The sequence below is a fragment of the Chenopodium album genome, chromosome 4 (genome assembly GCF_948465745.1).
Source record: "Chenopodium album chromosome 4, dcCheAlbu1.1, whole genome shotgun sequence".
In the NCBI taxonomy this organism is placed as follows: domain Eukaryota; kingdom Viridiplantae; phylum Streptophyta; class Magnoliopsida; order Caryophyllales; family Amaranthaceae; genus Chenopodium; species Chenopodium album.
Window position 1 is genome coordinate 44,892,493 of NC_137837.1, and position 16,465 is coordinate 44,908,957.

Consider the following 16,465-nt stretch of genomic DNA (forward strand, 5'->3'; position numbering starts at 1 on the left):
CTTAAATAGACAATATAGGACGCCTTAGAGGCGTTCTTCAACTAGGGTGCCTTATAAAGTTTTTAAGACGCCTTTTGGAGGCATTTTATATCCAATAAAATATAGCACACTTATCTTAGATAAGCGTTTCCAATGCTATGTGCCAAATAGTTAGAAAAAAGCAAAAGGGAACGCTTACCTTATGAGGCGTTCCTATGCCCATAAATAAAGAACGCCTATCTCAAATACCAGTTCTCTTTTCATTCCCTTTTTTTCAAAAAAAAAATTAAAACGATTAAAATTATACAGAATCATTAATTTCAAATTCCAGAAATACTGGTATTTTGGAATACCGAAAGTAGATAGATCTTAAGCATGAAAACTAACTCTTTATTAATTTTGATCGAGAATTTACAAAATGACTAATAAATTAAGATATTAATTCAATAATAATACATACATAACAACAAAAAATGAAATCTGGTACAAAATCTATGTATTTTAATGAAATTCATAACTTCAATTTAGAATATAATGCTAAAAACAATATCCAATTTCTAAAATTATCCCGGTGGCCAGTTGATATGACAGAATCAATTGATGTTGTATCAAGCTCCTTTGCTTCAAATCCATATTATTTAAGTCTCTGTAAAAACAAAAGTGTATTAGATTTCAAAGAGGTTTAGCTAAGCATGCACACAAATTCGGTAAATTTGAAAGAAAAAAATTGGTTGAATTTTTTTTATAAAAGAACAACAGTATAATTATAAAAATTCCATATCCATTTCATACACAATTCATCAATACAACAAAAATTGTATTCCCTTATCCTAAGAATCCTATTGATCAGGTAGAAGAATATAATAAAAACCGATGAAATAATTATTACCCTTTAAATTATAAAAACAAGAACTAATAAAATCTCATATCCAAAATTAAGTTAATATTGCTCAAAAAAAGTGTTGATTACCTCCGTATCTTTCGAAATTCGAATTTAAAATGCTCTTGCTAAGTAAGACGATACAATCTAAACATCCTGCTGTGGTGGCTATGCAACGAAGGTGATGGAGTTCTACGATTGTGGTAGTGGCAATGATGGCGTTGATGTTGGTGCTAGCGGTGCTTAGGTTTCTCCGGCTAATCATTATCAGATGAGAACAAATCTGATTGTGATGAGATTCATGGGAACCGTTTGCCATGGAGAAAGAAATTCGTGGGTTTTGATTTGGGTTTAAAGAACCTCATGGGTTCGGAAATGGTTTCGAATTGAAACTCGAATGAAAAGGGGGAAAAGGAATTAATTGGAAGATGGAGAGAGGAAGTAAATAGAGAAAGAAAAACCTCTGCATTTTATTGGAGAAGGAAAAAAGCATAGAGGATCTAAGAATGAAGACAAGTAAAGATCCATGGAAGAAGAGGAGTTGTAGAGAAAATGGAGAAAGAGGTGGTAGAAGCTAATTAAGGGGCACTAGGAAGTTAGGAGAATTAGGTTTTTAATATTAGGGTGGTTGAAATAAAATATAAACTGACAAATCAAGGGGAACTGTTAACTTAGAACAACGTTCTGTAATGTAAATCCATATTTTATTTTATTTATATTTTAATTATGGTAAACAAAATTAAACTGTTCTTACTTCGGGGTGTTTTATTTGATTCAACTTATAAAGTTGTTCTCTATCAAAGGCGTTTTATTTACTTCTAAAGAACGCCTATACAACTTAACAGTTCTGTATCATGTGTTTTTTTTTTTTCCACTTTTTGTGGTAGTGAAATAGGCAAATGTATCCCAAATCCAAAAGTAAAAATAAGGAAACTATCCTAGAAAAAGGAAAAAATACCTCCCCGAAAAGATGCTTTTGTCCTCCCTAGGTGGTTCGGTCTCGGTCTTAGGAATCAGACGTTAAGATTCAAGATTAAGTTTGCGAAAGTCAAGGATCCACGCCGCTCATGCAAGAATATGAAGAAAGCTTGAAAAAGGATGAATCTCACATGGGTGTAGCAAAACCTCACTAAGGTTGTCAAATCGAAGATTTGGAGCAACTACCAACATGCCACAAACAAGTAGAATCCGGCTTCATGATCCCCCTAGTTCTAGACCACTACCCAAGCATGCTTTATCCTAAAATCAACCAAACGTAATCTCAAACCGTGCATACCATGACTACCTAGGAAGGTTATTATCCAAAAGAAAGAGTCCATTGTTTACAAATCCAAGTCAACCAAAAACCAAAATGAAAGAGTGAAAAATAAAGCCTCAACAAGCTATGTACAAAACCAAGAACAAAAAGAAGAGAAAAGAAAATAAAATATGGAAAACCAAGATAAAGGAAAAGTAGGAGAACAAAGAGAAGGACAAAGATGCAATCATAACACGTATTTCCCAATCGACAAACAAGCGGTCAAATGGCCACATTGCCAAAGACCCCAAACACACTAGGTGTTATAAACATACATCCTCGAACCGTTCAACTCTCCTAAAACTAATCCTAATCTAAGCAACCAAGAAAAGTAAAAGAAGAAAAGTAAAGAGATAAAACAAGAAAGGCCTCACCAAGCGTCCAAGCTATGCTGCAATAATAAAGGAGCAAGAACGACCTCCTCTAAGAAGCATCGAAGACCAAAGAAGTGGCTATGAGCAAGGTGAGAAAAAGAAAAGAAAAGGACTATATACAAAATGAAATTGTTAGTAACTTCCAAACAAAAGCAAACAAAAGTAAACTTACGCGAAAACTATGTACAAAGAACCAGAGAAACCATCATCATCATCAATAGAAGGGGCCACAGAACATCATCATAAAAACCAAAACAACAAGATAGACAACATACCAACGAGACTACCAAGAGCGAAGCAAAAGAAATCCATCAAAGCCCTTTCAAACACATCCCCAAGAGTCCAAGGTGCCTCCCCAAAAACCTACCCTAAAATATCCTATTTGATCCCCCCCGTACAAAATAAGGGCATCGACCGCGATGCTTAAAAACATGCAAAGCTAAAAGGGAGGAAACAAAAAGGGAATCAAACAACCAATGGGGAAACTAGTGGCCACTAGGGCCGGCACCACCATCATCCACATCCCAACCTCCGGTATAACTGGGAGGGAACCCATAGCGACCCTTAAAAAGGTCAAGTTGAGATGTGGATAATTGGTCAAAAGGCTCCGGTTGCATACAGAGCTCGGGGTGAGTGGGCTGAACGTAGTAATAGTCGGGGTCACCCCGATAATCACTCCCCCCCGAGACCTGGTAGTCATAATGACCGGACTCATCTGGGAAGTCATGCCTTGGCTCATCGGGGTTCGCAACCCCGGGCCAATATGGGTACGTGGAGAGGTTGTCACCACCCCAAGATGGCGCTAGTTTGAAAAGACAAAGTTTGATGGTTCGAATACATACCTTGCATGCTCAATTGCATGCGCTCCATATGCTCACGCATAGCCTCCATCTCACGGAGATATGCATCTCCTTGGTTGTCTTGTTGGTGATGTTGTTGTCTTCTTCTTCCTCTTTGTTGCGGTTGTTGTTATTGTTGTTGCTCTTCTTCATCTTCTTCATCTTCACCACCTTCTCCTTCTCCACCTTCACCATCATGCCCATCATCATCATCATCGTCCTCATCACCATCATCCTCCTCTATAACATTCTCAACCCTCCCGTCATCCTCGGGAATCCTCCAAACAATCCTAGCCTCTTGAGTGATTGAGGTGGCAGTTGGGTTTGGGAGAATACAGTGGTGCACATTACGCACTAGCCAAGAGTACCCACCGTTTCCCTTAGTCTTAGAAATGAAGCGCAAGGTGTTAAGTTGCTTCATATCCAAATACATGTCTTCACTCTTTCCTATCGGAGTGCAAGACCTCAGGAAACGCTCTTGATTGAAATAATACACCAATCTAGTAATCATACCACCACAATGAATCTCACCCGTCTTCTTCCCATTGGCGATCAACTTACAACAATTTATGAAAAGATACCCAAAATTCAACCTTGGCCCCAAATCCGGCCTTGTAGCCATCCAAAGCACCAAGATCTCCTCCCTCGAAAGCTTCCCAAGATCTTGCTTACTAAACACTGTATACCCAAGAATCCGATGGAGAATACGAAGAGCCGAGTGAATGATCTCGCTAACAAGCGATTCCTTAGAGTCAAACGACTTCTTCCTAGATATGGCTCTCCACCATCAACCTCATTGTATTCGGTCTTGTGAAGGGCAACCAAGGGCTAAAAAATGTCGGTATTTGGGTTGAAATCAAGGGCTTTGTTGAATTCCGCAAGGTTCATGGTATGCTTGGAATTGAAAAGTTGAAAAGAGATGATATAGTCGGTATCCCCCGTCATATTAAACTCAAAGGTGGAGAAAAATTCAATGCATGGTTCCAAATAAGTTCGGGGGGGGGGGTGACTTTACAAACTCAACCAAACCAAGATTACGGAGCAAAATGTGAAGATCGGCATAAACACCCAATTTTTCAATATCCTCGGGAAAATAGTTGCGGGACGGTCTAAATTTTCGAGATTTCATTTTATTATAGATAGGGGTGTGTTTAGCCCGATTATGAAATTTGAGAGCGGGTAAAGGAGGAGGTGGGGCATTATCTTGAGTAGTTTGGTTTTGAGGGGGTTCGGTGTTCGAAGGTTGGCCATGAGAGGATTGGCCGAGGGATTGGTTTGAACTTCTCTTGCTACTCTTACCTCTCCTCAACAAATCCATATTTTCAAGCTCAACCAACACAATGAATCACAAAAAACACCAAAATTCAACACTACAACCAACGTGAACAAACCTCCGTTCACAAGACCACCCAAAACCACCACAAACTACAAAGTACCTGTTACAAGAAACAAACAACCAAAAATCCAACAACAACCAACAATATTAACAATCTATCACAAAAAAGAAGCACAAAAACATCCAAAATAATTCCAAAACCACCGTACAAACAACCAAAAACATCATACTCAGGCTTAATCAAGGCCACTCACAACCAATGCATAAAAATCAATTGAAATTGACAAAAATAAAACAAAGGTGAGAAGTATACCAAGATTGAAGACTCAAATCAAGCACAAAACCGAGTAGACTCGAAATTCCCGAAGAAAACCACGAGAAAGAAGAGCAAACTTGATGAAAATGGAGTATGAAGGAAGTTTGGGTGGAAATTTAAGAGAAAATAAGGGTGAATCTGAGTAAAATTAAGGGAAAGAGATGATTTGGGGGTTAGGGTTTGAGAGGAAGAAGAGAGAGAATGGGGAAAATTAAGAGTGAAAGGGAAAATAAGAGAGGAGAGAGAAAGAGAGAGGAACCGGGCTAATTAAAACCCAGATCCCCGCGCCCTCTCTCGACAAAGCCGCGCCCGCTCCAATATTGCCACGCCCGCGGAGAGACCGCGGGGCAACCGCGGAGAGTTTCTGGAAAAATCCGGAAATTTCATACCTAACCATGGGCCGCACCCTCTCTAATTCGCCCGCGCCGACTCCAAAATTACCGCGCCCGCGGAGAGACCTCGGAGAGGCCGCGGAGAGTTCCTGATCTAATTTTAGAAATTGAGCCGCGCCCTCTCTAAATTTCCCCCGCGCTCTCTCTAAGGCACCCGCGCCTGCGGAGAGCCCGCGGAGAGCTACTGATCCGATTCCCACTATTGAAAGCAATGGCACCCGAGGCCTCTCCAAGCCCGCGGGGTGCCCTCTCCCCTGCACTCTAAAACCTCTTATCACCCTCAACAAACACGTTTAGTCCATATATGATGAATGAAGGCACCCTACAAGACAAACCAAAAACACAAGGAAGGGTAAGAGCAAAAATCAACAAAATACCAAAAATAAAAGAAAGAAAGGAAAAGAGAGTAAAGGTGAGAATCCGGGATGCCTCCTGTAAGCTCTTTTGTTTAACGTCGTTAGCTTGGCGTTTACCACCCCGCTTAAGGTGGTTTGAAAAGAATCATTTTATGAATAAGACCTACAAAGACTCCATCAAAATATTTCTTAAGCCGATGACCGTTAACCTTGAAAGAAGATGAGGAATCCAAAGGAGAAATCTCCACGGTGCCATTAGCAAAAACATCTTTCACCAAGAAAGGACCACTCCATTTTGACATGAGCTTTCCAGGAAATAACTTCATTCTCGAGTGGTAGAGGAGGACTTTATCACCCACACAAAACTCCTTCTTCTCAATAAGCTTATCATGAGCTTCTTTGGAACGAGCTTTGTAGGTGCTACCACAGTCATAAGCATCAAGTCTAAGCTCCTCTAGCTCATGAAGATCCAACCACCTTTTCTCCCCCGCACTTTCTAAATCAAAGTTGATCTTTTTGATTTCCCATAAAGCACGGTGTTTAAGCTCCATCGGGAGATGGCAAGACTTGCCATAGACAAGGCGATATGGAGTGGTACCAATGGGCGTCTTAAAAGCCGTCCTATAAGCCCAAAGAGCATCATCTAACTTGTCCGACCAATCCTTTCTATTCCTTGCAACCGTCTTCTCAAGAATGAGCTTTATTTGACGATTGGAGACCTCGAATTGGCCACTCGATTGAGGATGATATGGAAGGCCGAACCGTTGATGCACTCCATGTTTCCTCAACATCTTTTGGAAGGCGTTGTTAACAAAATAAGATCCGTTATCGCTTATCACAGCCTTAGGTACGCCAAACCTTGGGAAGATGATTTTGTTGAACAACTTCAACACTACTTTGTGGTCATTAGCAGGGGAGGCAATGGCCTCAACCCATTTATAAACATAATCCACAACCACAAGTATGAATTGATTACCATATGAAGATGGGAATGGTCCCATGAAGTCAATCCCCCAAACATCGAACACCTCTAACTCAAGAATGGGCTGTTGAGGCATCTCATTCCTCTTGGAGATATTCCCAACCCTTTGACATCGGTCGCATGACTTTACAAAGCCCTATGAATCTTTGAAGAGATGCGGCCACCACAAACCACATTGAAGAACCTTAGTGGCGGTTTTTGAAACGCCCATATGACCGCCACTTGGATCCGAATGGCACATCTTTAGAACACTTGGCACCTCTTCATTCGGGACACAACGCCGAAGCAAGCCATCCACCCCGCGTTTATACAAGATTGGTTCATCCCACAAGTAATGTCCTGCCTCCCTCTTGAGCTTCTTCTTTTGGTTCTTGGAGAAAGAAGGTGGAAACTCCCCACATGCTAGAAAGTTCACCAAGTCGGCATACCATGGGAGATCCTTAACCTTAATGGCATACAAGACATCATCAAGCATTCTATCTTCAATTGGTAGACCATCATCATGAATTTGATCACCCTCAAGGCGAGAAAGATGGTCCGCCACAACATTTTCCGCACCCTTCTTATCCTTAATCACTATTTCAAAAGTTTGTAATTCAAGCACCCAACGAATCAAACTTGGCTTGGACTCTTTCTTGGCAAAGAGATATTTGAGAGCCGCATGATCCGTGAAGACAAGTGTCTTGGAACCCAACAAATAACACCGGAATTTCTCGAAATAGTAAACAATGGCCAAGAATTCTTTTTCCGTTGTTGTGTAATTCTTTTGAGCTCTATTTAGTGTCTTGGACATATAGTAAATGACATAAAGCTTCTTGTCCACACGTTGTCCCAAAACACCTCCAATTTCCCAATCACTAGCATCACACATCAATTCAAAGGGTAAATCCCATCTTGGGGCTTGAACAATGGGGGTAGAGATTAGGGCCTTCTTCAATATATTAAATGCTTCCAAGCATTTATAATCAAAAACGAACTCAACATCTCTTTGAAGAAGATCATTAAGGGGCTTAGCAATGAGTGAGAAATCCTTGATGAATCTTCTATAGAAACCCGCATGACCCAAAAATGATCTCACTCCCTTGACATTCACCGGAGGTGGAAGCTTCTCAATAACCTCAATTTTCGCCTTATCCACCTCTATTCCTTTATGAGAGATCTTATGACCAAGCACTATCCCTTCATCCACAATGAAATGGCATTTCTCCCAATTTAAGACAAGATTAACCTTTACACATCGAGCCAAACATTTCTCAAGATTAACTAGGCACTCTTCAAATGAAACCCCACCTACGGAGAAATCATCCATAAATACCTCCATTTCTTCCTCCAACATTTCTCCAAAAATGCTCATCATGCACCTTTGGAAAGTTGCGGGGGCATTACAAAGGCCAAAGGGAATTCTCCTATAGGCAAAGGTCCCATAGAAGCATGTAAATGTTGTCTTCTCTTAATCTTCGGGGTGGATTGGAATTTGGAAAAGTCCCGAATAGCCATCAAGGAAGCAATAGAACTTGTGCCTTGTTAGTTTCTCTAACATTTGATCAATGAATGGAAGGGGAAAGTGATCCTTTTTGGTGGATGTATTTAGACGTCTATAGTCTATACACATCCTCCAAACGGTGACCGTCCTAGTTGGAATGAGCTCACCACTCTCATTCTTGACTACGGTCATACCCCCCTTCTGAGGAACGACATGAACGGGAGAAACCCACCTAGAGCTTGAGATGGGGAATATGATTCCCGCATCCAAGAGCTTGGTGATCTCTTTTTTCACCACCTCTCCCATTTAAGGGTGTAGCTTTCTTTGTCGTTCAATAGAAGGAAGGGTGCCTTCCTCAAGCGTTATGTGGTGCGTACACAAAGCGGGGCTTATACCTTTAAGATCATCGATAGTATAGCCCAAAGCACCTTGGTGTTTTCTCAAGACACAACATAACGCTTGAGCTTGGCTCTCGCTCAAGGATGCACTAACAATTACGGGGTAAGTGGAATTTGGGCCTAAGAATTCATACCTAAGGTGTGATGGTAGAGGTTTGAGCTCTACCATAGGCACACCTTTACCTTCTTTTGTTGCGGCCGCTTGCAAAACTTCATGGCTTGAGATCTTCAAGCACAATTGTTCATCCACTTTCTCCATGCTTTCATTAAGAAATTCCTCATACAATGCTACCTCCTTGCATGGTACACCTAGCTTGTCTTTGTTCAACAAAACATTCTCAAGAGCATCGTTAGAGGTGAGAAAGTTCTCATGAATGGAAGACACAACATGATCAAGAGAGTCAATCATCATGCAATTTTCAAACGAAGAACTTGGATATTTCATGCTTTCATTCAAATCGAATTCTATGACCTCATCTCCTACCTTTAGGGAAATCTTTGCACACTTTACATCTATCATAGCACCCGAGGTAGCAAGAAAGGGTCTACCTAGAATAGTTGGAATGGTAGCATCTTCATCCATTTCTAAAACAACAAAATCCACCGGGAACACAAACTTCCCAACCCTCAATGGAACATCTTCCACTTTACCTTTTAGAAACTTGATTGACCTATCGGCTAGTTGCAAGGTAATGTTAGAAGGTAAGAGTTTCCCTAGATCAAGTCTTTGATAAACCAAATATGGCATTAAGCTTACACTAGCTCCTAAGTCACATAAGGCATTATCAAATTGCATCTTGTTAATAGCACAAGGGATGGAAAAGTTTCTGGGGTCTTTCAACTTGGGTGGCATTTTGTTCATGATGATCGCACTACAATTTTCAGTTAAATTGATTGTCTCCACAACATCACAAGTCCTCTTTCCGCTCAAAATGTCCTTGAGGAATTTGGCATAATTAGGCATTTGGTTGATCACATCGGTGAAAGGTAGAGAAAGGTGAAGTTGTTTGAGCATATCAATAAATCTCCCAAATTGCTCATCCAACTTGTGTCTCATGAATATTTGGGGATAAGGGAGCTTGGGTTTGACAATCTCTTTCCCTACTCTCACCTCTCTTGGTGTCTCAACCACAAGCCTTTAGTACCCGCGCCCGCGGCAGACTGGCAGGGCTTGATGCCCTTTCCACGCCCTCTCTGAGCTCTCTCCAAGCTGATTATTTCCTCCTTGCTTATTCAATATAGCCCATCTTGATTCCCTTGCAAAGACAAATCCTAGGTACCTACAAGAACAAACAACGAAGAGGAATAAAAGGGAAAAAGAACCAACTAAAAGGAAAACACAAAGAAAACATGAAAAACACAAGGAAAGAAAGAAAGAAAGGGATTAAAGGAAAAAGGACCAAAAATAAGATAAGAAAGCATAAAAAGGAAGACGAAATCATCCTAAAAGACTACCCTATAAGTGCCATAAATGACACTCATCAGGGGGCCTCCAGGACAAAGAATCTCTCTCCTTGGGCCGAGTAGTTGCCTCCTTGAAAGGGATGAGGAACCATTCCTTATATCGAGAAACTTTACAAAAGAAAACATCTTCCTTGTTCGATCAAGAAATTTTTGATTCACTAGGGCGGAGATGTTTAGGAAATGAGAGGGAGACTTTTCTCGAGGATCAATAATCAGGGGAAACTCATCTAACATGGTCTTGTAATTATCATTGATGCAAAGAGCTTGGATAGAATTCATCCCACCCAATTAGATGCACCCCGATAGGAAAACTCCATCACGAATATCCAAGAATCGAGAGATCAAATGCTCCATGAAATCCACTGACTCAATCTTAAAGTCATTTTGGTTGGCTATCCACAACCAAAAAAGCTCCTCACTGAAGATAGCTCCCAAAGAGTCCTTGGAGCAAAGAGCGTATGTGAGGATTCGGTTGAAATACCACATAGCTGGATGTATAATGGAAGCGGACATTGAAGTTTGAGGATCATACTTTCCTTCCTCCGAGATACTTCTCCACCAACGTTGCTCATCATATCCATGCTAACTTGCCATACTACTATGAGCCGAATAGATACAATGATCCGGATCCTCGGCCCAAGGAAACTTGAAATATGAACATAGTTGAGCATCCGTCAATGAGTGATCATTTTTTAAGAGTTGGAAAGTCAAAATCTTTCAGTAATTTGCACCTGGTTCATGGACAACTTAGAGAGAAGAAAGGAATTCATAAGTCACCCTAGAATAAGTAGGGGCACTCAAATCCAATAACTCTAAAAGATTAAGGCCCTCTGCAAGAAGGAGAACATCCTCATCAATCCCTAGAAACTTGGTTGTCGTTTGATCGTAGAATCTCGTTGGTATAATCTTTCTCTTGGATAGACGCTTGAAGCAATCCCAATGTGATTCTTTTGAAAATTCAATGCCATAAGTTTCTTCAACCTCGGGCGGAGGTGGAACAACATACCTAGGCTTGCTTGAACTTGCTCTAGTTCGTTTCTTATGACGAAGTGTGGCTACTCATGAAGTCTTGAAGTAGCACCAAAATTGTTGGAAATTTTCTCTGATCCAATCCCATGGTATCTAGGATCAAAAGAACAAACCAAAATAGAGAGAAATAAGAAAAGTTCTCAAATGAGGAAATAAAGAGAAATGTAAGATCAAAGAGAAAGGTTAGAAAACCGGGTTGCCTCCCGGGTAGCGCTTTTGGTTAATGTCGTTAGCTCGATGTCCTCCACCAATTAAGGTGGTTATCGGAGAAACAATGAGTCCAGAAAACCAACAAAAGCATCGTCAAAATACTTCATTAGACGATTGCCATTAGCCTTGAACAGAGAAAGAAAAACTTTTATTGAGACTTGATATGTCTATTTTATATAGTGTTTTACCCCCGTCCCTTGGTCATAATTAGTAGTGTTTTTGGCCCTTTAGGGCCACTTTTATTACTAATATGTGTTTTCTAGTGTTTTCGTAATTTTGGTTAAGTTTTGCAGGGAATTGCACCTTTGGAGCACTTTCCTGGGATTTTTATGAAGCAACTACGAGCATTGGAGGAACACGACCACTTTTGGAGCCCAAGGCCGGCTAGAGCCATCGAGCCGGTGATTAAGGGCTCGGTTATTTGGATCACGAGGCAATTGGACCATGTATTCAAGACCCAAGAGGAAATATGGATTGGGCCGAGAAATCTAGCCCAATCGAAGTCCAAGCCTTGAAGATGAAGACCGGGCCCGATCGGGCAAGCATACGCCCGATCGGGCGGCTGAGCGCATGAAGGCTATCAAGGAAAGGCGCGCCCGATCGGGTGAGCGTAGGCTCGATCGGGCGCGGCACTTTAGATTGGGCGTAGAAAAAAAGGCGGGCCCGATCGGGCGCCCCTTCGCCCGATCGGGCGCGTGTTTTTCCTAGTGTCTGATTAAGTTTAGTTAATTCTTGTTTTAGGAGAAGTATATATACGTTTTGTACGGATTAATTACGTACCTTCTTTCTCTTAGACTTTCTCTCTCTACTTAGTATTTTTCTCTCTCTTAAATTCTCCCTAACTCTTGTTCTTAATTCCTTCATTAATTCCATATTTAGTTTGGTAAAATTTCTTCCCTTTTTAATTTCAGCTATTTCAATTGTTTTCTTGTTCATGTTCTTATTTATTTATTTGTTTGGTTTAATTATGATGATTAGTGAGTAGTTTAATTCTAGGGTTTATGGGGAGCCATAATTAATATGAAGGGATAGTTTGTTAATATTGATTGTTGATATTGCATGATAATTTCTTATTGAATTGTTTTAATTCTTTGCAATTAGATTATGAATCGATCAGATGTAATTTGATTGTGAATGTTTAGCAATATTGAATTGATGAATCGAGAAGATGTTGATTTAATATTAAAGGCTGTTTTTAATAGGAACTTGGGTCTAATAAATTGCGAGAGCCTGTTAGATCTATGTTGGTTAATAAATTGCGAGAGCCTATTAATCATATTATCTATGCATTGTTAATTATTAATTACTTCGTTCTATCCCGGAATATTAATTATTGGTGAACCCGTGACCCTAGGTTTCCTTGTTATTGGTTCTTTTCTCCCTAAACTCATTCTTCGTAGTATAGAATTCACATTCAAAATATTGGTTACTTAGATAATTTAGATTATATTAATTAATTAGAATTAAAAAGACTTGTTTCCCTGTGGAGTTCCACCCTACTTCCCTATCTACCTTAGTGATTTAGGTAATTATTTTTGATTAGGGGATACGACTTTACCCTGTCAAAATTTGGCGCCGTTGCCGGGGAAACGGTTTTATTTTTTTTTCCTGATTGTTTTTGTAGTCTAGATTATTTCTCTTTTGTCTCAGAGAACGTCAGTTCTCTGAGACAAATCTCATATTTGCTTCTAGTTTTTGTTTATGCCCAGGTGTTCCAGATCAGGTTATATCCCATTCGATCCTGAGTTCGAACGTTCCTTCCATAGACAGAAAAACTTCTACAAGCAAATCCTGGCGGATTCTGGTGATACTAATAATAATCACCGCGATCCTCCAACTGATTCTAGCGATTTAGAGGTATCATCAGACACAGAATCAGAGATGGCGGCTCCAAAGAAGCTTAGTGATTATTCACAACCAAAGCTTACGGATTTTCCACATCTCACCCCTACTCCGGCTCTTGATGGGGTTCAATTCGAAATCAAACCCCAATTTATAACAATGATAGAGAGGAAGCAATTCAGTGGAGCAAAGGGTGAAGACCCGAATCTTCACATTGCCGACTATTGTCAATATTGCAAAACCATCAGGCAAGCCGGGGTCACTCAAGACCAAATCAGGGAGATTCTCTTTCCCTTCTCTTTAACTGGAAAAGCTAAATTATGGTTCAATGGCTTAAATAGAACTACACTTGGTATAACTGACTGGGAAACTCTTGTTTTGAATTTTTATAATAAGTATTATCCTGCAGAGAGAACAACAGTACTACGGAGTGCGATTCAGAACTTTGCCCAAGAAGCCGATGAGTCTTTATATGAGGCTTGGGAGAGGTTCAAGGACTTACAAAGAGAATGCCCCCACCATAATTTAGCACAATGGCAGTTAATCCAAGCCTTTTATAACGGCATTGGAAATTCTCCCAGAATAATTTTAGACTCTGCAGCTAGTGGGAGATTTATGAATATTAATGTTGATGATGCAGGTCACGTTATTGAAGATATGGCGATACACAATTCCCAATATGGGAATCCTAGAGGATTTTCTAACAAAGGGAAACATATTGTCGACTCTGTATCCTTTTTGCAAGCTCAACTGACCTCAATCTGCCAAAAATTAGATAATCTTAGCACTGCTAATGTAGCTAATGTTTCTGCAATTAATAACAATTCTAATGAGGCCTTTTGTGAAAATTGTGGTATTGTAGGTCATTGGGAGCAGGATTGCAGGAGTTCCGTGGAGCAAGTTAATGCCTTCCAAGCTTATAGGCAGAATAACCCATACTCCAACACCTACAATCCTGGGCATCGTAATCATCCATACCTTTACTACTGGAGCACTAATGTTCAAAATCCACCACCACAAGAACCACAGGTGCCACAGCAACAACATCAGAAGTATTATCACCAAAATGCTAGCCAGAAGAATCAACCACAACAACTTCCCTCATCTTCCGACCCTTCTTTGGGGGAAATTAGAGCAATGTTGGTCAATATGCAAAAGCACATGGAGAGCATAGATACGACAATCGATCAAATTTTAGCGCATAATAAAATTGTAGATAATCAAATTGCGTAACTCTCCGCCACTCTACAAGCACGCCAACAGGGAGCCCTGCCGGCACAGCCGACTAGGCCTACGGATCAAGCATTTGCAATTACTCTAAGGAGTGGTTCAAACTATGAAGGGCCCTCTATGCCCAGAGTTGATGAACCTATTTTATTGAATAATGCTAATCTTGATTCCATTAAACCAAACAATGTAGTTGCTAGCCCTGCAGGGCTAGAGGATAATACTAACATATCTAATTCTACATTGTAGGGTAAAACTCCAGAAAAGGTGGCTACTCCAGACAAAGATAAGAATGCTCAAAAGCAAATTATCAAACTTCCTTTCCCCAATCGTCAATTGAAGACAAACTTTGATAAGCAGTTTGGTAAGTTTTTGGAGGTGGTAAAAGATTTGAAGGTAACAGTTCCCTTTACTGAATTGATCACACAAATCCCCTCATATGCAAAATTTATGAAGGAAATATTGACGAGAAAAAGGTCTATTAGTGAGGTAGAGACAGTAGCTTTCACTGCAGAGTGCAGTGTCGTACTTCAAAATAAGTCTCCACCTAAGTTAAAAGATCCGGGTAGTTTTTCTATCCCTTGTCATATTGGTAATCTCTTGATCGATAATGCATTATGTGATTTGGGTGCTAGTGTTAGCGTCATGCCATTATCTGTGTGTTCTATGTTGAATATGGGTCAATTAAAAGCTACCAATATAACTCTGCAAATGGCCGACCGTTCTTTCAAATACCCCCTAGGTGTTTTAGAGGATGTTCCCGTCAGAGTAGGTAAATTTTATATACCTGTGGATTTTGTTGTTCTTGATATGGCTGAGGATATGCAAACCCCAATTATTTTGGGTAGACCATTCCTTAACACTGCAGGAGCAGTCATAGATGTTAGAAGTGGTAAGTTAACACTATCAGTAGGGGACGATAAAGTTTTTTTTAATCTGAATAATGCCCCCAAAAGCTCCATGACTGAGGAGAAATGTTTCAGTGTCAATGTGGTTGTAAATTATTCTAACAAGCCCCAAGCTCTTGAAAAAGATCCCTTGGAGGCGGTATTTTGTGTTGCATCCCTTTTAGATGAGATAGACAAATGGCAGAAGGAAGTCGATGCAATAGAAAGAGCACTCTACAATGTTGGTCTTGGTTTCGAGGATGAACAAGTGGAACCGATCGAGCAAGTTGTGCGAACCGAGCCTACGGTAAGTGTTCCGCCAGATCGAGTTGCAAGTGTTGAACGCAATGAAAATTTGAAGCAACATTCGATCGAAGAAGGGTTTTTAGTGCGTCGCATTGAAAATCCCCCATTCCAAGTCAAGGAGAATCCACTACATAAGGCGACTTGGCGTCCCACAGGTTATGTCAGGAAGCCGTATCGCAGCCTAAACATCGCTAGACCGGGTGAGAAACCACCCGATCAAGCATTAGGTAAAGGGTCCTAGGAATTATACTTGGTAAGAAGGTCGTGCGGGACCTATATAAACCAGCGCTTTGCGGGAGGCAACCCGTATTCTATGCTTTCTAGATTAGTTTTCCTTTTCTCTACTTTTATTTTTATTAGAGAGGCGAGGAGAGTGATATTTCACCAGTTTTAAGTGTTGTTGTACAGGTATGAATTTGACAGGTATAAAGGCTTAGAAATTTTTTGAAGAAGAAACGAAATCGGAAAGCAGGGCTTGGTACGGGCCCGATCGTGTGAGGCTTGCTCGATCGGGCGCGCAAGTGAGGCAAAAATTGGGGAAAAATTAGCCCGATCGGGCGCGAGAGGAGAGCTGGAAACGAGTTTAACTTTCGCCCGATCGGGCACGGTCGCCCGATCGGGCGCTCATCGAGTGAGAAGAAAAGAAATATCGGGCGAAGCTCGCCCGATCGGGCGAGCAAAGGGCGAATTTTAGTTCGCGTTCGCGCCCGATCGGGCGCGCAACTTGTATTCTGGAATTTCGCACTTTCGCCCGATCGGGCGAGGCTCGCCCGATCGGGCGCGCCTTCAGGCCGTTCTCCCCTTTATTTTTTTTTCTCTTCTTTCTTTCCTCATTTTCTCCTTATTTCATCTCCTTTATTCACTTTCT

General features: G+C 40.7%; 1 non-coding gene across 1 annotated transcript; it reads right to left on the reverse strand.

Moving 5' to 3' along the window:
* Nucleotides 1–13,597: 13,597 nt before the first annotated feature.
* LOC145629645 (small nucleolar RNA R71) lies at nt 13,598–13,704 on the reverse strand. The gene has a single exon (XR_014111806.1). It is a non-coding gene; the product is annotated as a small nucleolar RNA R71 (small nucleolar RNA).
* Between the last annotated feature and the right edge of the window lie 2,761 nt (nt 13,705–16,465).